The sequence below is a fragment of the Scylla paramamosain genome, chromosome 6, assembly GCF_035594125.1.
Source record: "Scylla paramamosain isolate STU-SP2022 chromosome 6, ASM3559412v1, whole genome shotgun sequence".
Classification (NCBI taxonomy): domain Eukaryota; kingdom Metazoa; phylum Arthropoda; class Malacostraca; order Decapoda; family Portunidae; genus Scylla; species Scylla paramamosain.
In genome coordinates, this window is record NC_087156.1 from 19,191,997 (window position 1) to 19,216,996 (window position 25,000).

At 47.0% G+C, this 25,000-nt stretch overlaps 1 long non-coding RNA gene across 1 annotated transcript in view; it reads right to left on the reverse strand.

Moving 5' to 3' along the window:
- The window catches only part of LOC135101112 (uncharacterized), a 231,176-nt gene extending 223,970 nt beyond the window's left edge, over nt 1-7,206 (reverse strand). Inside the window, exon 1 of the long non-coding RNA XR_010269033.1 lies at nt 7,141-7,206. This is a non-coding gene — a long non-coding RNA (uncharacterized LOC135101112). The remainder of the gene's footprint in view (nt 1-7,140) is intronic.
- Nucleotides 7,207-25,000: the final 17,794 nt, after the last annotated feature.

Sequence of the window (25,000 nt, forward strand, 5' to 3'; positions counted from 1 at the left end):
TTACCATGATGGATTAGATAGGAGTGAGTGTGGCGGGGCAGAGGGAGACAAGAGAGGAAAGAGAGGGAGAGTGACGGAAAGAGTGTGCGTGCATGAGGTGGAAGAGGGTGTGGGACAGGGAGAAAAGAGGGAAAAGACACACGTGAGAGGGGGTTGGCTTGCTTTGTGGCTGAGGAAAAGGAAGAAAAAGTGCGCTAAGAGAAGAGAAAGGAAGGAAGGAAGGAAGGAAGGAGGGAGAGAAAGTGGGGTGAAGCATTCTTGGGTAGGGAAAATGTATTAAAGTGAGAGAGAGAGAGAGAGAGAGAGAGAGAGAGAGAGAGAGAGAGAGAGAGAGAGAGAGAGAGAGAGAGAGAGAGAGAGAGAGAGAGAGAGCAATAATAATGATACAATGCAAGAATATAATGGAGATCTCAAGGCAACAGAAATAAAAAAAAGTGAAAGAAAAATAAAAAAAACAGGCAGAAGAAAGCCAAAGGAACAAGACAAGAAAGGGAGAGAAAGAAATCACGAAAACTTAATGAGTGAAAGAGAAATGAAGAGAAGTGGGTGGAAACACGGGGAGAGGAAAGCATAAGAATGAGAGCAGAAGAGAAGAAAACTGCAGGTTGGGAGAGACGGAGGGAATGTAAGGAAGGAAAACAGAGAAAAGGAAGAAAAGGGAAGGAAGAAAAGGAAGGAAGAGGAGGGAAGAGGAAGGAAGCGGAGGAGGAACACACCCAGGGAACTGATGCGTCAAGCCTGACAGCTTCTTGACAAACAGGAAGCGATGCCTTCCCTCTGCCTCCTCCGTGCTTCCTCCCTGGAATTTGTGAAGGAATAAGAGAGGAAGAAGAAAGAACAGGGACTGGGAGGAGGAGGAGGAGGAGGAGGAGGAGGAGGAGGAGGAGGAGGAGGAGGAGGAGGAGGAGGAGGAGGAGGGAGGAGAACGAGAAGAGAAGAACAACGACACGGACACGGACGAGGACGAAAGGACGACAGAGAAGGCTACGTATGTAAAAGAAAATCAGTGAGGCGTAAACAAAGAAAAAAAGAGAAAAATGCGAACAAAAAAGAAAAATAGTACACGAAAAAAAAAAAAAAGACGTGAAGGTGAACACTACTCTGAGACGGCACACCAAGATACACAGCACACACAAACACACTCAGCATTAATAAACAAAACAAAAGGGAAATAAATAAGGGAGGAGGTACAGTATTCCCCCTGAAGCGAGTGAGGGGGAAGAAGGCTAAGCGGCGGCCAATTAACAGGTGGCCGGTGGCTTTTTACCTGTGATTACCTAATTGTAGGGGTCCACCGATCATCCATCTACCTGTGTCACCTGGGACTGAGAGAGAGAGAGAGAGAGAGAGAGAGAGAGAGAGAGAGAGAGAGAGAGAGAGAGAGAGAGAGAGAGAGAGAGAGAGAGAGAGAGAGAGAGAGAGAGAGAGAGAGAGAGAGAGAGAGAGAGAGAGCCGGGTGGGGGGGAGGTGGGTCGACGTAGAGGGGAGGGGGGTACTAGAGGAAATGAGTGGAGAAAGAGAAGAATGGGGTCACTTAGGAAGGAAGGGGAGGAGAGGAGGGGAGAGAAGAGGAAAGGAGAATTGAGGGAAGAAGGGGAGTGGAGAGAGAAAGGGGAAGGGGAACACGAAAGAGCGGAGGTGGAGGAAAGCGGAGAAGACAGTGATAAAGAAAGAAGGAAGCAAGAAGCGAGAAGCAAGACAAAAGAGATAGTTTGAGAAGAAAAAAAAAAAACAGTATTATTTGCAGCACGTGAAGACGCTGCAGCAGGAGGACTTCAATTGTTTATTTATTTACCTATTTACTCTCTCTCTCTCTCTCTCTCTCTCTCTCCACCTGAATCAACGTCCCTGTAACCTTTAAGATTCTCCCTCACTCATCCCTAACTGCAGCCAAGGATCACAGAGACGTCTAATCCTACTCCTACTCCTTCTCCTCCACCTACTACCCTTCTTCCTCTTCTTCTTCCTCCCCCCTGGCCTCTTATCCTCCTCCTCCTTTCACAGGGTCGCTTCAGAACGTAATTACTAAAGCGACGAGCCGAGTTAAAGGCAGCACGTTTGTCGCCAGGTTACGAGGGGGGTTTCCAGCGCCGCCGCCGACAGGAACGAGTGAGAACGAGAATGCTAACACGGTTCCTGACTATCCCCGCCGATGTTGAGATTAGAGTGTGATTCTCCCCCGCTAATGATTTGGCGGCGGCGCTGTGATGGTGGCGGCGTGTGAAGACGGTGGTGCGTGAAGGAAGGTGGAAGGGTTAGAATTTAGAAAGAGGACAGGTGCTAGTTGGACCTTGTGTTGGTTCCTTTCTCTCTCTCTCTCTCTCTCTCTCTCTCTCTCTCTCTCTCTCTCTCTCTCTCTCTCTCTCTCTCTCTGGTTTTGTAAATATCAGTGTTTCTGTTTGTCTGTTTCCGCGAGTTTATGTGTCTCTCTAACTGTTTGTGTGTAAGTCTCCGTCACGTCTCTCTCTCTCTCTCTCTCTCTCTCTCTCTCTCTCTCTCTCTCTCTCTCTCTCTCTCTCTCTCTCTCTCTCTCTCTCTCTCTCTCTCTCTCAGATGACAGACGACGAAAGTTTAATCGCTGTTCAACTTAGGCGGAAGAGATTAAAAATAGCAATACACGCATAAGTGTTTCTATTATTACTATCTTCCTCACTGCACACACACACACACACACACACACACACACACACACACACACACTGCTCCATTGATTAGCACTGTTATTATTGCACGCGGTTCCAGCTTTATTGATTACCACTGCTATTATGTTTTTTGTTTCTTTTCTCTGTTTGAAGGCAGTCGACCTGAAGCTGACGTACGAGAATGTTAATGATCCGAGGAGACGAGCTTCTCTCTCTTTTCCTCTTTTTTTTTTTTCTTCTTTTCCTCGTCCTCTATCTGTTTAAATGTCGCTCACACAGTCTCTCTCTCTCTCTCTCTCTCTCTCTCTCTCTCTCTCTCTCTCTCTCTCTCTCCTCTCTCTCTCTCTCTCTCTCTCTCTCTTTAGGTTAAGGTACGAACAGAGATAACTGGCAAGAACAAAAATAATTTCTCGTCCACAGACACGCGGTTATAACAAAACATACTATTTTCTTATTTTTTTCATTTTTTTTTCTTTTGGCATCGGCGGAGCTTTTCATCCGATTCCGTATAAATAATGACAGAACAAACGTAAATATCATGAAGGAAAAGGGTAGGAAGGCGGTAATTCTAGAAAAATACGTGTATCAAAGACGGCGAAAAATAAAGCCTTGGTGCTCTAAATTCTAAAGTTCAACCGCTCAAGTCTATTTTACCGGAGTTCATACCATAAGAGACTACGAAATGACCTTTGCCTAAAATAAAACAGAAAATATCCTCTTAAATTGTTGTCTCGTGGTGAATAACATGAGTTAGGGCCAGAACCCACTGCCAATTGAGCTTCTTAAAGTGACACGAGGCAAAGGAAACAACGTGTGGTGAAATCAGTGAAGGCGGAGGCGGACAGAAGGCCCCGAGAAGGCCCTTGTGGTGTCTCGCAGCAGCACGACGAAGCAGTGGAGGTGTATAGCTGGAGGGCCTCGGTTAATGTTATGGCCCCTGAAGGTCAGAGGTGAGCAGTACTTCCTCGAGGTTATGGACTGAGGGAGACGCTGCCGCCGTCCCCACCCACAGGCCGCCAGCACCTCACTCCCTGTTTGGAGTCTGGAGAAGTGAACGCTATAATTCTGTAACTCCTCATGGTTTGTGTGTGCACGTAAGTAGTTTTCTCATTCTACATTAGCTTCCCACTTTTTTTTACGCTGTCTCTGAAGAGTTAGTAATTTCTTGGGTACGGACGGTAAAAAACTATTTTGTTAGAGAAAAGACACGACCACCGAAGGATTCTGACATACACAGTTAACGGCGTGCGCTCTCATTCCGTGGTGGCCAAGGACAGACTCCTTCACTCCGGCAGAATCATTACACCTCGGGAAGTAAACTGACTTGCCTCTCTTAAACATAAATATTTAATTCAGTTAAGACACCTGCGTTTCATGCCTTCCCATACCACTCTTATATGGCTATATTCCTATTGTTTTAATGGAAAAGTACAGAATTTTTAAAAGATATCCAAGGTAGAACTCGCGCCGCCAGCTCGACAACTCCTGTATCCTGGAAATACACCGGCCCCTCCTGAAAGATGTTTCCGGTGTATGTACATAAATTAATCAAAGACAAATCCGGAACGGTTAGGGAGGAGAGCGGGCGGAGGACAGAGAAGGAGAGGGAGAAGGAAACGTGAGGACAAAAGGAGGCAAGTAATGCAAGGTGAACCAAATATACTGAGACAATATTCCTCCGGTGAAGGGGAGAAAGACCTGGGTTCTTCCTGCCTTCCTAACACTTTGCTCCCTCCCTCCAGGCTCTTAGTTTCTCCCTCCGGCCATTTATCCGTCTTCCCTCCCTCTCTCTCTCTCTCTCTCTCCCTCCTGGTCTACACTGTCAGCGCCCTTCCTGCTCCCCTTACCTCTCCTCGCCCCTCTTGTACCCTGTCTATCACCTTCCTTTCCTCTTGTTCCTCGAGTCCCCTCCCTCCTCCGCCTCCTCTCCTGACGGGGCTCTGCTGGGAAGGACATGCGCTGCCCAAGATTCTACGCAGTTTAATGAATACCAGAGCAGCAGGGAGGCTGCACTTCGTTAGCAGTGAAGACCCAGAGTTTGCTCACGCGAGAACAAGTTTGACTAATTCACGGGATTGTAGAGCAAATACTACTTCGATCAGGCGACAGTGTTCTGGCGCAAGATCTTCCCTGCAGCTTTTTCTGTCCCTTTCCTTCGTCGAATCTTTTTACATTTACTCTTTCTCGAGCGGTCTGAGAAGTGTCTAATGAACGCTGAGTTTCTCATTTTCGTCTCCATTTAAGAAGTAAGACTAAGGATGAATGGACGGTTAATCTGGTGCATGTGATTAAGCTCTTCGCTAAACAAAGACCCTCGTGATTACATGCCCAGACGCACGTACACGAGTATAAGTGGGGACAACCTCACCAACACTACAGCACTCCCGGCCCGCAGCACCGCTAGTACTTGACACTTCCACCACCTCCACTGCACAACGCCACCACCACCTCTACCCAACACCACTTTCACCCACTATACCAACACCATTATCCCTATAGCATTAACATCATTATCCTCACAACACCAACACTACCATCAATACAACACACCACCTTCATAGCAAAACACACCATCACCATCTCTACTTCCTTCAATACCACCAGTACAAAACATACCATCGACACCAACACCATCACCAACATCACCACCATATTCAACACTCCCACGACACACGAACACCATCTATTTGCAGTACCATCACCAACAGCAACATGCAGCACTACTGAACATCACCACCATACCATACACCACCACCACCACCTGACCATCATCTCCATCCGCACCAGCCACCTCCGTCGCCACAAGCACCACCAATGCTGACCGTCCTGCCCCGTGCTCTGAACCGCGAAGGAGGACTCTTGGCGAGGAAGGAGAAGGGGAGAAGGGGAATACCATGAAGAGGAAACAGGGAGTGCGTGGGGATGAGTGAGTGAGGGGAGAAGAGTGCAGGGGACGAGAGAGGGACAAGGAGAGGACTAGGGGTGACCTCTAGGTGGGTCCGGGTTACAGATGGACGTAATTGCTACAATTTGCAGGCGCGCCCTCCACCCTCCTCAGGTACAGTGACCCAGCCTTGAGTCGAGTCCCAGGACGCTACTCCAAGCTATAACTCCATGACTTAATTGCCACTCTTGTCAAGGATAAGGCTGGAGCGCTCCCAGGCTAAATATTCATACGGTGTTGTTGGCCGGAGGAACCTCGGGCTAAAGATTCGCATTGGATAGTTATTTAAGTAATTGCGCAGCGAACGTTCATAGCGAGACGGGAGGATGGGGAGCGGCGGGAAGGCGAGAGGGGGAGACGGGAGGGAGTGAAGGGAAAGAGGACGTGTCTGTGCGCTGGAATACCTGGAAAATATGAAGCGTTGCGTTTTCAGGTTGAGGGAAAAATCCTTTGACCATTAAAAGAAGAGCACTACTGCAGGTTTTGCCCTGAAATATTCACAAGCTGAATGGTATTTCCTTCCACGTTGCGGCATCTCATCACCAGCAGGGGCAGAACACACGGCTCCTTCCTATGCTGCTCCCGCTGATCCTCCACTCACATCTCCTCCGCCATGATTAAACAGAAGGGCACGAGGGACGTTATGATACACGGTAGCCATGATCAAACTAACTATTACCGTGACAACTTCCCTTAAGGACAAGTTCCCCCTTGGCTTCCGAAGCCCCTAACGTCCTGACGCTGCCTCGCCCAGTCATCGCCACCAAGGCCACGAGGGACAGCCACGTGACCCCATCCACTGTAACAATTAAAACCTAACACCCAACCCAACACAGCTAAACCATGAGACTGAAAGCTATGGCATTACCCGCGCCACGCCAAGGAGAGGACCATCCCTTACCAGCATTCACAAGTGGCATCCATAAACACCACCAGAAATAATTAGTGATATTTATCGTCCCAGAGGAGAAGGAAGGGTGGAGGGAGCCATGACCGCCGCTAGTTGGGTGCGATCGTTCAGGATAATGATAATGAACAGTACGGACCCTGAACGGCGCCCCTCTGCCCCTGGGAGGCATGTGGGCGGCGCTGCGAGTGGCCGCTGGTGTCATTACTTAACGCATGTCATCGTGTAATTGCGGGAGAAGTGCGGCGGGTCCCGACTTGCGCCTCGAGAAGAAAAACCCGAACTCGCGGTGAAAATTGCTCCTGATGGCAGAGTAACGAAGCTTAAATGGCGTCTCGTGTTACGTTACTGTCAAGGGTGCACGAGTTATGTGGGCGGCGTGCTGAGGTCACTGCTCGTCGGGACAAGTCCGCTTAGTGCTCCTCTAGGGTAATTATCCTCCTTAACTCAGTGCATGAGAGGCTGGGGACGCGAGGTGATATTTGCACTATTGACGCGCACTCCGTCTTGCCTAAATGTTAACCTCACGCCCACCTCTAATCTCAACGTGTTATTACAATATATTTATGGCTGCATGATTTCTCACGATATCTAGCAGTAAGTGGAATCTTTTTTGCTTTATACCTAGAAATAACAGGGGTACTTACCGGCTAAGAGATGACAGTCATTAATTTCACCAGTTAATTACAACTGCTGCACGTGACTGGTGCCCTGAAACGAAGGCAAAGGCAGAATGTTAATATGCAAAATTGTAAACAAGCTGCGTGACTACCTCAGTGAGAGAGAGAGAGAGAGAGAGAGAGAGAGAGAGAGAGAGAGAGAGAGAGAGAGAGAGAGAGAGAGAGAGAGAGTAAATCTACTAGTTCTTCACTGACAACAATTTGTAACGTCTCTCTCAAATCTGTCTTTATTTATTTAAAGGTGTGTTTTTTTTGTGTGTGTGTTTCGTTTACCCTAAGATGTTCTATTTTTTACGTCTCATCTCTCCATCTTACTCAAAATCAGACTTGGCTCCATTTTTCTATCTTTGGCTTGTCCTCCTGGCCTCCGGTCAACTTAACTGTCCACCAATGTGTAACACGGCTTTCTCTCTTCAATCCTTCTTACATCACCAGTATATCTTCGATTTGAGTTCGTTTTCCTAATTCAAGATGCTCTTCTCTTTTCCTCATCCCGATCTACGTGTTTCTAGCATTACTGAGTCACTTTCGAAAAATTACTGACGATTCAGGATATTTTCAGCTTTAGTTCGACCCCTAATCTTCAATGATGCTCTTCCCTTTCACGTGCTGACCAACATATCAGAATTTCTATGTATCTGAAGTCCTTTAAATGCGGGTCTCTTCAACTCGAGGTCTGGTAACTCCGGCTTGCTTTCAGTCCAGCCAAACTCCAGCTCAAGTCGATTCAACTTTCAACGAGTTGGGTCACAATGCGCCTCCGAGTCAAACTGGCTCTTCACCTCACCAGATTTCAGCCGTATGAACTCCTAAAGAGATCAGACACACGGCGGGGCCCCATCAACTCCGAACAGTCAGTCACACGAGGCTCCCATCTACCAACCAGGCAGTCAGTCAGCCAGGCAGTCAGTCAGCCAGTCACTCCTCGTCAGTCACCGAGACACGCTATCAGCCAGCCAGCACAACTCCCCATCCCTAACCCATCACCACCACACACCCTCATCACAACAACACTGATCACCACACCACCTCTTCATCCCCACACTTTCCCACCTCCTCGATAATCAATCAGCACCACCACGACACGTCATCACCCTCACCACCCAACCCCTGATCCCCTCACCTCCCTCACTCCCTCAGTCTCACCCTCTCACCCATCATCCCATCTTCCAAACTTCCCTGCAACTTCCCCTCACCCAGACGCCCGTCCCAGGCAGACCCATTAGCTCCGGCTGTGTGTTATCAACTCAACTTCGAGTATCAGTTCAACTCTGTCCTCCCGAGGCATCAGTGCGAGTTTATATCTGTGGAGGAGGAATTCTGGCGTCTTCCTGTTGGTGCCAGAATATACAAGGTGGCGATAGTTAGTGTCTCAAGGTGACGGAGAGTCCAATAAGCACTTGGTCTCAGGAGGTGGGCGGGCCCCTAAACCTGCTGCGTGGAGGCAATACCCAGCACGGAGGTAGGGAGGGAGGGAGGGAGGGAAGGGGAGGGAGAGAGGGAGGCCGACTTCAAATCTCTCTCTCTCTCTCTCTCTCTCTCTCTCTCTCTCTCTCTCTCTCTCTCTCTCTCTCTCTCTCTCTCTCTCTCTCTCTCTCTCTCGTGTTACGGTTCGATGGCGAGGATGTGGTGGGGACAAGGTGGGCACAGGTAACCTTGGACTTCGCTGGGGACGAGAACCAAGGAGAAGGAGCAGAAGGAGGAGAAAGAAGAAGAGAAGAAGGAAGAGACAGTAACTATATAGTCCGCTATTTCCTTGTTTTATGGACATGCTTATCTTTTTGACTTATTGTTATTATCGTTATTGTTGCTTTTTCCTTGCTGCTGTTACTGGCTGTGGCGGTGATGGTGGTAGTAGTAGTAGTGGTGGTGGTGATGGTGGTGGTGGTGCTGATGGTGATGGCAGTGGTGGTGGTGGTGTTGGTGGTGCTGTTCAGTAAAGCAGTCACGGAGCTTAGTCGTGTAGGAGCAAAGCCTCAAACCTATCATTACTGGACTGCAGAACAGTAACATTGTAACAATAATAATAATAATAATAATAATAATAAAAATAATAATAATAATGATAATAATAATGATAATAATAATAATAATAACACTAACACTACAACCAACAAAACAACAACAATGAAAACTAATATGCACATCATTCCTTCCTTCCCCAGAGAAAGAAAGAGAGAGAGAGAGAGAGAGAGAGAGAGAGAGAGAGAGAGAGAGAGAGAGAGAGAGAGAGAGAGAGAGAGAGAGAGAGAGAGAGAGAGAGAGAGAGAGAGAGAGAGCAAGCCAGCCAACCGGTCTTGCCTAATACCGTCAACCTCAGCCTAACCATCAGGCTTAAGAATGAGTCCCGACACAGAGGGCGACATTTGATCAATACACGCCTCGCCTCGCCGCCTGACGGAGGACGCACCGCCGCGGGTCATTACGGGCGGGCCATAAATTGAGTGATAATAACCTTAACCAAGATAAACCACTGAACGCAACCCGGATCAGCGAATTTCCAGGAACACCGCCGCTGCCTTCTCCTAATTAAGCTAACCAAGACACATATCAGAGGCTGCGCGGTGTTATGGCTCTCTAATAAAAGTAAAGGAAGTAAAGCAAAGCCAGTCCCTTTTTATGGTTCTTTTTTACTTCTTCAGGACAGAGAGAGAGAGAGAGAGAGAGAGAGAGAGAGAGAGAGAGAGAGAGAGAGAGAGAGAGAGGGTGAGGGGGAGGAAAAAAAAAGAAGAGGGTCGTAGAGGAAAAGTTTCATAATTGGATTTGCATTACACAACGGCCTCTATATATAGCCTTTCCATGTCTTAATTTAGTGCCGCTCCAGCCTGCTCTAGAGATGGAATTAGCATGCATTTGCATAATGAGCGGAATGTGAAGAGGCTTTTAAAAACGAGAAAATGTGGAAACGTAAAGTTGTTGAACAAATATGTGATAATAATAATAAAAGCAAGAGAGAGAGAGAGAGAGAGAGAGAGAGAGAGAGAGAGAGAGAGAGAGAGAGAGAGAGAGAGAGAGAGAGTTGTCCATATCCACGCCTTTATCAGATTTAACTCCACACACACACATAACACATCATCCACATCAATACCACGTGTCTACTAAATAAATGAACAGGTAAATAAATACAAGAATAAATAAAGAAAAGGAAAACTGACAAGAAAAAAAGGAGAATTCATAAGCAAAACATGAAAAGGTAAACTCCAACAACCGTTTATATATATATATATATATATATATATATATATATATATATATATATATATATATATATATATATATATATATATATATATATATATATATATATATATATATATATATATATATATATTAATTTTTTTTCTTAAAGGAGAATGTCAACGTGTGTGTGTGTATGTGTGTGTGTGTGTGTGTGTGTGTGTGTGTGTGTGTGTGTGTGTGTGTGTGTGTGTGTGTGTGTCTGTGTGTTCGCGCGCGCGCGTGTGTTCAAACTCCTGGCTAAGCTTTATGCAAATTGTCTCTGAACTTTCCATCCTCGTCAAGGTCTCCCACGTTAGTCAGCCACGGATTGGATGGCCCGCCCCGCCCCTCGTCCCGGCAGGCCCTTGGAAAGAGTTACCCCCGCGCCTCTCAGCCCACCGCGTCCCTCACACCTATGGCCCGCCTCGTATCTCACACCCTTCCCCGCCCCTCGACCTCATTCCTCCATCCCGACCCCTTACGCATAGACTCCCCTCCGTCACCTCCCCTGGAACTGCGGCGTTCCTCATTTCATATTACCACAAGCCGCTCCTAGCCATCATAATCTCTTCTAGCCATACCTTGTCAGCGCCAGACCCTATTTTCACCTACTCACTCCCATGGTCCTACGTCTGCGCCCTCGTGACCCCGTACGCCCATTAGTTCAGTGTTCCAACCTCCTCCTCCTCCTCCTCCTCTTCCGTCACTCACAGTATCTCCAAGGAAGAGGTTCAGCTGAATACAGTCATCCTGCTATCACAACGGCCATCTTGCCTCAACTATTATCTTGGAAGGAAAATTCCACGGTCAAGGTCACTGCTAGCCATCACCCCAGCCTTCACACGTCCGGCACCACGACCTTGGGTATAGCAGTGGTCTTGGTGGTGGTGGTAGTAGTGGTAGTCGCGGTGGTACTTGTAGTAGTAGTTTATCAGCAGCAAAAGTTGAAACAGGAACAGAAGTAATAGTAATAGTAGTAGTAGTAGTAGTAGTAGTAGTAGTAGTAGTAGTAGTAGTAGTAGTAAAAGTAGTAGTAGCAGCAGTAGTCATAAGAGCATTAGCACAAACAGCAGCAACAACAGTAATAATTATAACAGGAACAGAAGAAGTATTTATAGTGGTCACAGCAGCGATAGCACCACCACCACCACCACCACCACCACCACCACCACCACCACCACCACCATCAAACTAGCAGAAAGGAAACTAGTAAGTGATCACCGCACATGTGACACGCTCCCCGATCTGAGCACGAGTCAGTACCATCGGAAGCAGGCAATTTTTCACATATCCAGAAGTACTCTAAACTCACCCACATGCTGGCATCAGTCCCATCCTTCACTGCTACAGCAAAGGGGACGCCAAGGCTCATCACTTAAAACCCCTGCCTGCCCCACCAGTATCGGGACCAGGCCATCCAAGCAGCCATAAACAAGTCTGGAGGCAGACCATCCAAGCCTCCGGGAGCAATACCTAATCCTTTGGGCTCCATAGGGTTAATAAAAAAAAGTAGTGGTAGTAGTAGTAGTAGTAGTAATAGTAGTAGTAGTAGTAGTAGTAGTAGTAGTAGTAGAAGTAGTAGTAGTAGTAGTAGTAGTAGTAGTAGTAGTAGTAGTAGTAGTAGCAGTATTAGTAGTAGTAGCAATAGTAGTAGTAGTAGTAGCAGCAGTAGCAGCATCATTATTATCATTGGTACTAATACTGCAATCATCAATACCGTCATTCCAATACAAGATAAGCGGCAAGGTATGAGCATCTATCTCTCTTTGTCTTGCTTTTCCTCCCTTCCTCTCCCCGTCCATCTCCTTTCTCCTCACCCCCTCCCAAGGACAGCTAAGCGTGTGTGTGTGTGTGTGTGTGTGTGTGTGTGTGTGTTTACTCTGCTGGAGATGTTAGTGCAGTGCAACTTATGTTCCTTTGAATTCTTTGAGGATACATTTATGAATAAAGATGAGTGGCTGACTGACTTGGAAACTTTTACACCCACCTACCCACCCACACACACACACACACACACACACACACATACTGATGAATACACAACATCCCTACATTTATTCATACACAGGTATAAACACACACACACACACACACACACACACACACACACACACACACACACACACACATACATACATAAACAGCCTTCCTACATTTATTCATATATCAGCATACATTCATACATCGAGATCTAGATAGACCAGAGGGCGAGAATAGGTCATAACCCGCCCCCTCCCTAATACCTCCTTTCCTCTATCCTCCTCCTCCTCCTCCTCCTCCTCCTCCTCCTCCTCCTCCTTTTCCTCCACCACCTCTCTCCTCCCACTAAATTATCCCTCCTTCCCTCCAGCAAGTCCCTCCATTCCTCCGGCAGCCCTCCCTCATACCACAATGCTCCCCCTTCCTTCCTCCTCCCCCTCCTCTTCTTTCTCCTCCTATTCCTTCTCCTCCTCCCCCTCCTATTTCTCCTCCTATTCTCTTCTCCTCCTCCTTCTGGCCCCCATTGGCTTCCTCCCTCCAGAAATTCTTTACCTCCGGAGACTCTCTTAAGAATGACAGTAATTTCAGTTATCGTTTTCATTTTTCTCCAGCGCAACTGATGAGGTTTCCAGAGATGTACAAGACTCTTCCTCCTCCTCCTCCTCCTCCTCCTCCTTCTCCTCCTTCTCTTTTTCCTCTTCTTCCTCTCTAACCTTTCTCCTAATTCTTTCCTCCTTTTCTTTTTTTTTTGCTTTCTCTTTTCTTTTAACTTCTCTCCACTACCACCACTACCATCACCACCACCTCCTCCATCTCCTCCTTCTCTTCCCACTTTCCTTCCTCACAGTTGTCTCGTTTAGTGCTTTTTCTTTATCCTTTTTTTTCTTTTCAGTTTCCCTGCTGCTCGTTTTCCCTCTTTGACCTAAATTAACCTTCCTCCTTCTCTCCTTTCGTTTAAGTGATTATTCTTTTTTTTTTTTTGTTAGTTCTTGTGCTTTGAATTTTCTTTTACCCTCATTTCCTTTTTATTATTGTCTGTTTTTGTTGCTCTCTGTTTTATTCTACTTTCATTCTTGTTATTCCTCCTCTTCTGCACATTCTTTTTAGTTCTTCCCTTTCTCCCTTTCCTCGTTCTCTCAATTTCCTTTTTCTCTCTTTCTCTTTCTTTCTCTCTTTCACTCTCTCCCCTACTGAGCCTCACCATCACCCTCTTCCCTGCTTCTGCCTGTCCTCCTCCTCCTCGTCCTTCTCCTCTCTCCCGCCCCCTCCATTTCCTCCGTCCCTCCCCCTCTCGCATACCTGTAGACGTCACATCCGCTCCCACACTCACCTGGCTTTGTCTGTGTCCTTCACCTGGTCAAGTTTAAATATCCGTCCACCACCTGAGGTCTTTAACATATCCTCCTACACCATCCGCTTCTCTTCTATCTGCGATTACTTTTATTTATTTTTTCTCTTATTCCTTCTGTTCTTCGTCTCCGTTTTGTTTAGTTTTCTTGTTTGTTCCATCCATTTTTCTATTCTATACTTTTCTACTATTGTTATTTTTGTTACGTTATCAGCATCCTGTTCTTTCTACTCCTCTTACTACATCGTCTCGTCTGTTCTCTCCTTCCTTTCCCTCAACTGTTTTTTTTTTCTACATATCCTGCTTTGATTACACTTTCTTTCCACTTTCTTACCATGACATCACCATCTGCTTTCATTGACCGCAACACTTCAACTCTACATCAGCCTTCTTCGTTTCAGCAATAGTGGGTGTCGTTTCCTTCATTTACTGATAAGCAGTCGCCTCCAAAACACACAAGCACTAGCCATTGGAAGCTGTGCACTTAAGGGATCAACAATACACAGTTTCTTGAGACTAAGTACCTGGCTTATTATCACGGTACTCCAGATAACCGTCAGTGTTTCAGATAGAGGTCATCTAAACGAGACTTACAGGGGAGTTTCTTCACGGGGTCGGTGCGCAGGTCGAAGGTCATCTACACTGAAATGACCCTGAACATCCTCCACGACTTGCCTGACATACCACTTTTTGTTCCTCCACAGAAGAGATGTAGTCTTCTGGCGGGGGGCACTGCGACCTGTACTTACTCAAACCACAAGCAGGTCTGGCGGCACGACTCGTCACGATACTTTCCATTGCCGCAAGTGAACCAAAACTACTTGACCTTGATCTTCACCCAAAAACGTTTCCCGACAGCTTTACGAGCATTCCACGGCTCCTCAGGGATACTGGTCACATTGGACTGGCTTGAAGTTGCCACTGTGTTCTCTATAGCATTCGTTAACTCCTACATCTTCTCCAATTGGAAGATGTGGATGGTCACATGACATTCTTTCGATTTTTGTTAAATATCTATCCACCAGCTGAGGTCTTTAACATATCCTCCTACACCATCCGCTTCTCTTCCATCTGCGGTTACTTTTATATTTTTGTTAAAGCGATTTTGTTATTCGATTTGTTGAAGCAGCCTTGTGATCACTGCAGAACCACACACAATAACATTCTAAGATGACAGCCTGTGTTATGTTGATGATGGGGAGTAACAGTCTTCGGAGCTCTCTTCTTTATAAACAGTATGAGCAGAGAGAAGCTCGCGACAGTTGGTATAACGTTAGTCTGGATCCCTTGAACACTCATCCAGCTGCGTGACGTTACCAAGTAAGAGAACTGCGTACCTAGATGACAAGAATAATTTAATTCTGAGGAGTCTTCAAATGACCGCCAACGAAGAGGTTACTCTGTCAGTGTAGTCGTCCAGTCATCCGAAGACAAATCTAGCGTCACAGTTCCAGCCTCAGCAGCCACCAACGCACGCACTCCTCGCCGTTCAGGGATTTTCATTGGTATTCATGGTAAGTACAAGAGGCGCAAGGATCGACATACAACTCATCACCACCACGATCATTTCCGATGACTACAGAATATTCAGCCAAGACAAAATATACTGAAGGTTTTACAAGGAGGAGAAGTCAATTTTAGTGATTGATAATGAAACAACAACAACAACAACAAGGCAAGTAATAGAATACAGAGTGAAAGGAAAGAAGAGAAGCGAGCGAACGAGAGAGAGAGAGAGAGAGAGAGAGAGAGAGAGAGAGAGAGAGAGAGAGAGAGAGAGAGAGAGAGAGAGAGAGAGAGAGAGAGAGAGAGAGAGAGAGAGAAGCAACAAGAAGGGAGAAGAGGAAGAGGAAGAGGAGGAGGACGAGGAGGAGGAGGAGGAGGAGGAGGAGGAGGAGGAGGAGGAGGAGGAGCATGAGCAGGAGGAAGAGGAGGAAAGGGAAAAAGTGAAGGGAAGAGGAAAGCCAATTAGAAGTGTAAAAGAGGGAGAGTTAGGGAGGTAAACAGCGTGAGGGAAAAGATGGCGGAGGATAATGGAAATGGATGGATGAGGGGAGAGACGAATGGAAGAAAAATGGAAACAATGGGAAGCGGGGAGAGAGAGAGAGAGAGAGAGAGAGAGAGAGAGAGAGAGAGAGAGAGAGAGAGAGAGAGAGAGAGAGAGAGAGAGAGAGAGAGAGAGTATGTTAGAGGACCAGATGGGAGAGAAACAATACAAGATAACAAAAAATGGAAAGAGAGACAATAGGAGGAATGAATAAGAGTTAAAGAGAGAGGAAGGAAAGGAAGGAAGAGAAAGCCGATAGAAGAAGAAGAAGAAGAAGAAGAAGAAGAAGAAGAAGAAGAAGAAGAAGAAGAAGAAGAAGAAGAAGAAGAAGAAGAAGAAGAAGAAGAAGAAGAAGAAGAAGAAGAAGAAGAAGAAGAAGAAGAAGAAGAAGAAGAAGAAGAAGAAGAAGAAGAAGAAGAAGAAGAAGAAGAAGAAGAAGAAGAAGAAGAAGAAGAAGAAGAAGAAGAAGAAGAAGAAGAAGAAGAAGAAGAAGAAGAAGAAGAAGAAGAAGAAGAAGAAGAAGAAGAAGAAGAAGAAGAAGAAGAAGAAGAGGAGGAGGAGGAGGAGGAGGAGGAGGAGGAGGAGGAGGAGGAGGAGGAGGAGGAGGAGGAGGAGGAGGAGGAGGAGGAGGAAGAGGAGGATGAGAAGGAATAGTGAAAGAGAACGGGAGAGATAATGAGGAGGTGGAGGGAGGGACGTAAGGGTGACAGGAAGGAGGAGATAGAAGATGGAAGAAGGGAGAAGGGTTAAGGAGGAGGAAGAGGAGGAGGAGAAAGGGAGAAAAGGACACTAATGACCTATATAAAGGGTCACTAGGTTTGATTTACTGAGAGAGAGAGAGAGAGAGAGAGAGAGAGAGAGAGAGAGAGAGAGAGAGAGAGAGAGAGAGAGAGAGAGAGAGAATAAAACATGATGCTCTCCAAATCAATTAGGTCAAATCGTACAGAAGCGAAGGGATATTGATCTACTGATAATTTCTTCAAGAGACTATCGTCGCCTCTCTCTCTCTCTCTCTCTCTCTCTCTCTCTCTCTCTCTCTCTCTCTCTGCCCGAAAATAGTGTCTAGTACATTTGTAACTAACTTTTCTAACAGCTTTTATACAACAAAATAAAAAAAAACAGTAGTAAATAAGGTATAACGTAGAGAGAGAGAGAGAGAGAGAGAGAGAGAGAGAGAGAGAGAGAGAGAGAGAGAGAGAGAGAGAGAGAGAAAGGCCACACCAGTAAAACAAGTGCAGAAGTCTTTGTCGGAAAAGCATTTTGGAACTACCTCTCTAGATATTCCAGTGAAGCTTCCACTCGTCGCGTATGAAACCGAGTGGAGCATGAATTAATGAATGGCAGCGTTGGGAAGCAAAAAGAGATGGAACCGCGGCCACAAAAACAATACTGCGCCACTCCCTCCTGGGATGACACGGGAAATGTGAGAGGGAGAGAGAGAAAAAAAGAATAACAATTTTGCCACAATCTCGGTGACTGCATGGGATTACAACGCCTTCAGGTAATGGATGTTGTACTACAATGATGTAATTTGCAGTAATAATCGCCCATTTATCTGCTTTCCACGACTCTGTGGGTTAAAGTATACCCGTCGATTCTTACTAATTATTATGCCTCGCTCGCTGATGCGTATCGGGAAATGGAAACGGAAACAAAATTATAGAAAAATGTCACACACGGGATGAATAATGACGCCAGGGGAGAGTTTTCAGAGAGTTATTAAGGAGTATTTTCATAAGTGCATTTCATATTTTTCTTTTATATACCTGTCTATCTAAGTAGCTGGGTGACCGTGTGCAATCATGTTTCTTTGACGATATTATAACTGTCTTTCGTCTGATTTCGGCCTTCAATGTGTGTGTGTGTGTGTGTGTGTGTGTGTGTGTGTGTGTGTGTGTGTGTGTGTGTGTAGACACCTCACTCTGGATCATAATCTAAAACACTTCTGTCCGCACCTCTACCACATTCAAAAACCTCTAGCTGAAGCGACACTGGCTCTCAAGGACGTTTCCATGATTCTGTAACAAATTAAAAAGATTTCTACATTATTATCAGGAGAAGCACTCTTGACATCCAGGCCAATCATAGTTATGGTGAGAGAGCAAAGCGTTTCTGAATTCTGGCCTCTCCACCTCCCAGCTGCTGCATCCATTCCACGCATCCATCACCACCTGGTCACCTCGCCGCTACCCAGCCCCGCCTCGCTTACCTGTCCCGTGCTCGGCCCCTGCTGCGGCGACACCTTCCTTCTCCTCTCTTGAAATTCCTGACGCCTCTTGCCTCTTACGCTCCTACAAGCTTCTTTTTACTCTCCTCTCTCTCTCTCTCTCTCTCTCTCTCTCTCTCTCTCTCTCTCTCTCTCTCTCTCTCTCTCTCTCTCTCTCTCTCTCCCATGCATTCCATCCCGCCCGCCCACCTACAACCTCTCTCCCTACCTATTCTTCCCGCCCACTATTCTTACATATGTACACCCTTCTCTCTCTCTCTCTCTCTCTCTCTCTCTCTCTCTCTCTCTCTCTCTCTCTCTCTCTCTCTCTCTCTCTCTCTCTCTCTCTCTCTCTCTCTCTCTCTCTCTCTCTCTCACCAAATAGTACGTCCTGTTTTTCATTATTCTTTGCCTTTCTCCCGATACACTTTGTTTTCTCCCTGTCTCGTGCGCTCTTCCCCCTCGCTTGTTTCACGCTCGCCATTCAGACAACACACCTCTCCCCACCCCCATGACCACCACCACCACCACCGCCACCACGATCAGCCACACACACACACACACACACACACACACACGCAGCTCACCCACGCATCGCAACTGTTTCAACCACCCAGCGCCCCTTCCATTACCCACCTGGGCCGCTATAGCCCCTTCCACACACCTAAGCTGATACACACCTCTCTCTCTCTCTCTCTCTCTCTCTCTCTCTCTCTCTCTCTCTCTCTCTCTCTCTCTCTCTCTCTCTATGGCGTCTGAAACCTTTCCTTTCCTTTTAATTATGGTGGATTCTGAACTATGCCGGGGCCCACCCTTTTCCCTCCGCCATTTAAGGGTGTAGGGCCTTCATAAGTGTCCCACCCATCAGAGCCACGAACCCCTTCACTGCCGCCCTCGCCCGCCCCTCGCCCCAACCCCACTGCCCCCACTATACACACGCAGCAGGAAGTTCGTATTTTCACACAACTCTTCTGTTACGTAGATCACTCCGCGTCCTGCTCTGCCCTGAAAGAACGCAAATGATGTCTAAGGCCCGACTTCAAAAACAATCTCACCACGACTGTTTTCAAAGGCCACAGGGATAATTAGTCGAATTCTCGAGCGTTTTTCTCCTGTTAATAAGGCAGAAATCTTGTTGATCTGTCACTAGAACCATAAATATGCTCTTTAAAAACCCGTGTCACTTCTATTAGAGCCTTTTTGATGTAGTGGAGGTGCGGCGAAGTGTTTCAAAATACGGGCTTAAAAAGTGACTCTCGACCGCAGTGTGTCTAGCGGTGTCTAGGGATGTCCAGTAGTGGTCCAGAATGTTTCGGGGTTAGTAGGGCCAGAACACGTGCTCTTAGGGGGTGTAGAGGCCGGGATCAGGAATGGGGGAAGGAAGGATGAGGCGGGGCGTGCCGATGGATGTGAAGCAGCGGTGGGTGGGATGTTAGCAGTTCTCCTTTTCTGTTACATTTCTTACGAGTCCTCTGAGAAAACAGGAAATATGAAGCCACAGTCAAGCTATATTCGGAGAACTTTGTGTGTGTGTGTGTGTGTGTGTGTGTGTGTGTGTGTGTGTGTGTGTGTGTGTGTGTGTGTGTGTGTGTGTGTGTGTGTGTGTGTGTGTGTGTGTGTGTGTGTGTGTGTGTGTGTGTGTGTGTGTGTGTGTGTGTGTGTGTGTGTGTGTGTGTGTGTGTGTGTGTGTGTGTGTGTGTGTGTGTGTGTGTGTGTGTGTGTGTGTGTGTGTGTGTGTGTGTGTGTGTGTGTGTGTGTGTGTGTGTGTGTGTGTGTGTGTGCATGCGTGTCGGGCGGGCCTGGGGGGTTTGAGGGTGACCTTGCAACCAAGACAACCCTTAGCAACGCTCCCAGGGGAGGAGGAAGAGAAGGAGGAGGGAGGCAGCGAGGCCGAAGGGAGGGACAGAGGGAAGAAGGGAGGAAAGGAAGGAGGGAGGGAAGGGAGAGCAAGAGAGAGAGAGAGAGAGAGAGAGAGAGAGAGAGAGAGAGAGAGAGAGAGAGAGAGAGAGAGAGAGAGAGAGAGAGAGAGAGAGAGAGAAAACGAAGGGAAGGAGGCGGTGGAAAGGAAGGCAAGGCGAGTGAGTCTGTCTGCTGTTACTAGTCTGTGGGAGGAAAATGTCTTAGGGGTTAAGGGAGGAGGGTGTGGACTGTCGAGGCGGGAAAGGTTGAGGGACGGCTGCATGAGGGACGACCAGGACGAGCAAGACGACGAAAACGACCATGTGACGGAAAGGAGGGAGAGACAACAGTGGAAGAAGACAGGAAGCACTAAAGAGGCTGAAAAAATTTGACTTAATAACTTTTTTATAGAAAACACACACTTACATACAGGGAGGGGAAGATAAAGTTATAACACGGGAATAGTTTCGACACGTTCACTTTTTGTGCCTTTTAATAGACATGATGGTGATGCGATAAGAATAAATAGGAAACATGATAAGGGCGACAGATAGATAAAGAGAAGAGGAGAGGAGGAGAGAGAGAGAAAAAAAAAAGAGTCTCCCTTTAATGGCCACAGCTCCATTACAGCTTTTCTCAGTCCCTTGATAAATGTGTAACACGTGAGGATTAATGTCAAGCCAGGACGTGAGGCAAGACGTGTGTGCCGTGTGGTGTAATGGGATGTTGTGTGGTTAATGTAGCGAAGTGTGGTGGATGTGTGTGCTGTGGTGATAGATTCCAATATTAAATGTGGTTACGTATAGGTTGGTGGTGTAGTGGTGATGTGGTGGTGAGGTGTCGTGTGTAGTATGATGCGATAGATTTCAATGTCTACTACAATGTGTTTACGCGTCCATTGCAGTAGTGTAGTAGTGATGTGTTCTGAGTATAGTGTGGTGCTTAAGTGTGGTATGACAGAGTATTGTGGTATAAAGTGAAGTAACTCATGCTGAACGGGATGAGGGAAGGCTCAGCGCAAACCAGGCCTTGCAAAATAAGTGAATTAGTGGGTCTGTTCGCTGTCACACACGTGGGTTTTCGTCTCAACACTAATGGTGATGGTAGTGGTGGTGGTGGTGGTGGTGGTGGTGGTAAAGGGCGATGAAGTTGATCCAAATTCTCTCTCTCTCTCTCTCTCTCTCTCTCTCTCTCTCTCTCTCTCTCTCTCTCTCTCTCTCTCTCTCTCTCTCTCTCTCTCTCTCTCTCACTAATTTTGTTCGTCCTTATCCATCTTTTTTTCTTAGAGTCCGCCCCTCTACGAGCCAGAAAAGTCTCTTTCCAGGAAATTCTCTCTCTCTCTCTCTCTCTCTCTCTCTCTCTCTCTCTCTCTCTCTCTCTCTCTCTCTCTCTCTCTCTCTCTCTCTCTCTCTCTCTCTGTCTCAGCTTTAATGCCAGAATCACTCTTGCCTTTACACCTTTCTCTCTCTCTCTCCCTCTCTCCCTTTTCTCTCACTTGAATCCTGCGAAGTAATTAGGAAAGTTTTACGTGCATAATTAAGCACCTTTACCTGTCCCATTAATAATCAGCTAATTGACCTCTTATATGCCACTACCCAATGCCTGGAGACAGCGAGCTCTGGCGCGTCAGCTGCTGGGGCGGAATTGACTAATATTATCTTTGTTTTCATGTTTATTAATGTTTAGGATTTAAGTGTCGACTCCTCTGGTATTCCGTGTCTCTTGTGTGTGTGTGTGTGTGTGTGTGTGTGTGTGTGTGTGTGTGTGTGTGTGTGTGTGTGTGTGTGTGTGTGTGTGTGTGTGGGCGGGCGGGAGGGAGGGAGGGAGAGGTACAAATCCGTAAAAAAGTCAGAAAACAACAAGACATCAAGCTACCTTTATCTATTTTCGACATTAACGACCACTCCTCTTTGCACAGTACGTAGGTAACTGTGAGGCGCATTAGGTGCACCGTTAGCACCTGTAAAATTCCCATACTTGCTTCCTGACAGCACGAGACAAAATAAAAAAAAATAAAAATAAATAAATAAATAAATGAATTTACGGTCAATTATAATATCATTCTTAAACCGTTCAAATCTGCAGAAATAATAATAATAGCTATAATAATAAAATGAAAGCGTATGATCCGAATATATCTCAATGTGAAGTAAGTCATCAATTTTTTCCCCTTAGTCACTCCACCACAGCCTCATGACAGCATACTCGTATACGAAGGAAAGAAAAACACTCACGCTGACGAAAGTGAACGATTTAAAATTGAGAAGGAGGAAAAAAAAAACAATGTGCGTGATCGTTTTACTCTGCAAGACTTGACGGACAGAACTAGGTGACAGGTAGATTGCTTGTCTGTACAGGTGAACGCTCGGATCATCAAGGAGCGGCAGGTATTGTTTCCTGTCCGGCGAGTGAGCAGGTGACAGGCAGCACCGCTCAGCCTTGACTCCACTCCGTCCCCGCACTCACACACTTCCCTCGCTCAGCTAACCACACACGTAATGTTGAAAGCATACAAGAAACTTCGCCACACACACCCAAAAAATCAATAGAGTTTTTATAGTGTTCAACAAGGTGATTTGTGGGAGCGAGAGGCGCAGGGGATGGTGGGAGAGAGTGGGGAAGAAGGGTGAAGGCAAGCCAGCGGCAAGACTCGAGGAAACGCGGACGGGAAACGCAACAAAAAGATGCTATACGTAAGGTTGGCATTTCCACGGCTGCCTTATGGAGCGGCTGCCTCCCCGCCCCGCTGAAGAAGTTGCTAATGGTGATCGCTGAGCCGTAAACGCCGCCTAAACTTTGCGATGGCGAAGAGGAGGAGGAGGATGAGAAAAAGAAGAAATTAATGATGATGATGAAGATGATGCCGATGATGATGATGATAAGGGAGGAATGTAAATACCAACAGACCAGCTTCATTTCCCAGTGGTCTATAAGAGTCTCGGGCCGTGGCATTTGCTCCTTGCTTCACTTCCTTCCACGTGGCCTCGAGGACCACCGCGAGGCCTTCTGTCCCTCACCCCCCACACTCCCTCGACATATCCGGCGAAGAGAAATGAGAGCGAAGTACATCCAAACAGAACATCAGCGAACACAAAACCAAAACACAGCAAAGCAACAAAGACAAAGCAACAGCGAAGATGCGTGAGTTTATTCACATTTCACGGTGTGTGCAAGGACATTGCCTTCCTGGTGTGTCACTGGCCTGTGTTCAGAAACGCTTTGCCCTCTCACCACCACCACTTTCAAAGGCCACATATGATCAGCTGAGTTTTCAAGAATGTTTCTCCTGTTTATAATGTAAAATCTTGTTAATCTGTCACTAGAACCGTAAAAACATTTACCAAAACCCCGTGTAACTTCAAACAGACTTTTCAAAGTAGTGGAGGAGCGACGCAAAAGTGTTTCAGAATAGGACCAACTCTCCTGGCACACCACCCGAGCATTACCGGGAATAACAGCTACCCGCATTCACATAACGGGACAGAGACAACACAAGACTCTGTGGATCATTCGGAACCAAACACGACCTCGGCAGCCAACGGTAAAATACTCAGGTCTTAGGAAAAAACTATATGGTAAAGCCACTCAGAGTGAAGCATCATATCTCGCAGCGTTGGACCAAACATCGCCAAGTCATCCGGGTAGAGGCGAAAGCAGACACGGTCGATAAGCTGAGTTACAGTCAAGCTCACGTCCACGGAAACGCCTCGCCGCCCGCCAGGCTGGGGAAGAACGGGGGATCGCCTGGGGTACTGGGGAATGGGGGAAGGATGAGGGGTCTTTAAGTCTAAGGGGGTGACCACGCAGGTGTACTGCAGCCCCACCAGTCCCAGGCCCAGCAGCCCCACCAAGACGCCCCGAGCATAACTATCATGGGGCTTCGGATACACGCTTCCCCGAGGCTGACTCTTGCTGATTCCGACTTAATCATGCCTCCGCCTCAGCTCCTCCCACCCTCTCTCTCTCTCTCTCTCTCTCTCTCTCTCTCTCTCTCTCTCTCTCTCTCTCCTCGTACTCGCCTCGGCCCACTGCACCCACTAATGACCTACAAAATAACGCTGGAGTGTGATTAATATGCAGTTAAGACTTGCTTTCTAACGGCCAATTTCCAATGATGATGTTGTACCGAGGGGAAACTGCTAAATGAAAAGAAAACATTGGTTAAAAATAAATAAAAAATAAAAAAAAAAAGAGCACGTCGGGGTTCTCTATGATGGTGTGGAGGCTGGGGGTGATGGTGGGGGAGGGAACTAGCAGCTGGGAAGAGAGGGAAGGGATGAGGTTGGGGGTGGGGAACAGGGGACGGACAAGGGATGGTCTTGCTCAAAGTGGTGTGGTGTTGAGACAGTCACTGATGATCTTACCAGCAGCCTGCCATGCCGCTGCTACCCGGGGCGCTGCTCCTATTGACGGGGTCGCCTACTGCTGCTGCACCTGCTACTGCTTGTGTTACTTCTGCTTTGACTGCCTCTTGATTTCGCAAAGTCCCTAACCAGCTGTGATCAGTGTTGCAAGGGCGGGTAGCAGCGTATATACAGTGTTATGACCATTACACCAATGCTCCCCCTTTTATTTAATGTTACAACCTCTCTTACTCCCTCCTGGATTAGTGGAAGGGAATGGCGCGTCCTGTTTAGTGATTGGTGTTAAAATAATGGAAGTACACTGTCTCTACTGTTCATGATACCCAGCTTGTGTCTTTTTTTTTGTGTGTGTGTGGGAATGAGAGAGAGAGAGAGAGAGAGAGAGAGAGAGAGAGAGAGAGAGAGAGAGAGAGAGAGAGAGAGAGAGAGAGAGAGAGAGAGAGAGAAGAGTGTGTTCGGAGAGTGACGGAAGGTGGAAGGTAGAGGGTACTGAGGGGGGTAAGGATGGGTAAGTTGAAGGGATGAGGAGGAGGGAGGCAGGAAGAAGGGTGAAGGATACAGAGAGAGGGAAGAACAATAAGAGAGGAATGTTTTCAATACTAATGCTGCTGCCGCCACCGCCGCCAGAGCCACCACCACCACCACCACTGCTGCCATTAGTGAAGCAATGTGCTGGCGAGTGTAAGTAACGTGCATCATGTTTATTTACAGCAGTGATGTTACCAGCGTGTTGAAAACGTGTGAGGGAAAGCAACTAAAACATG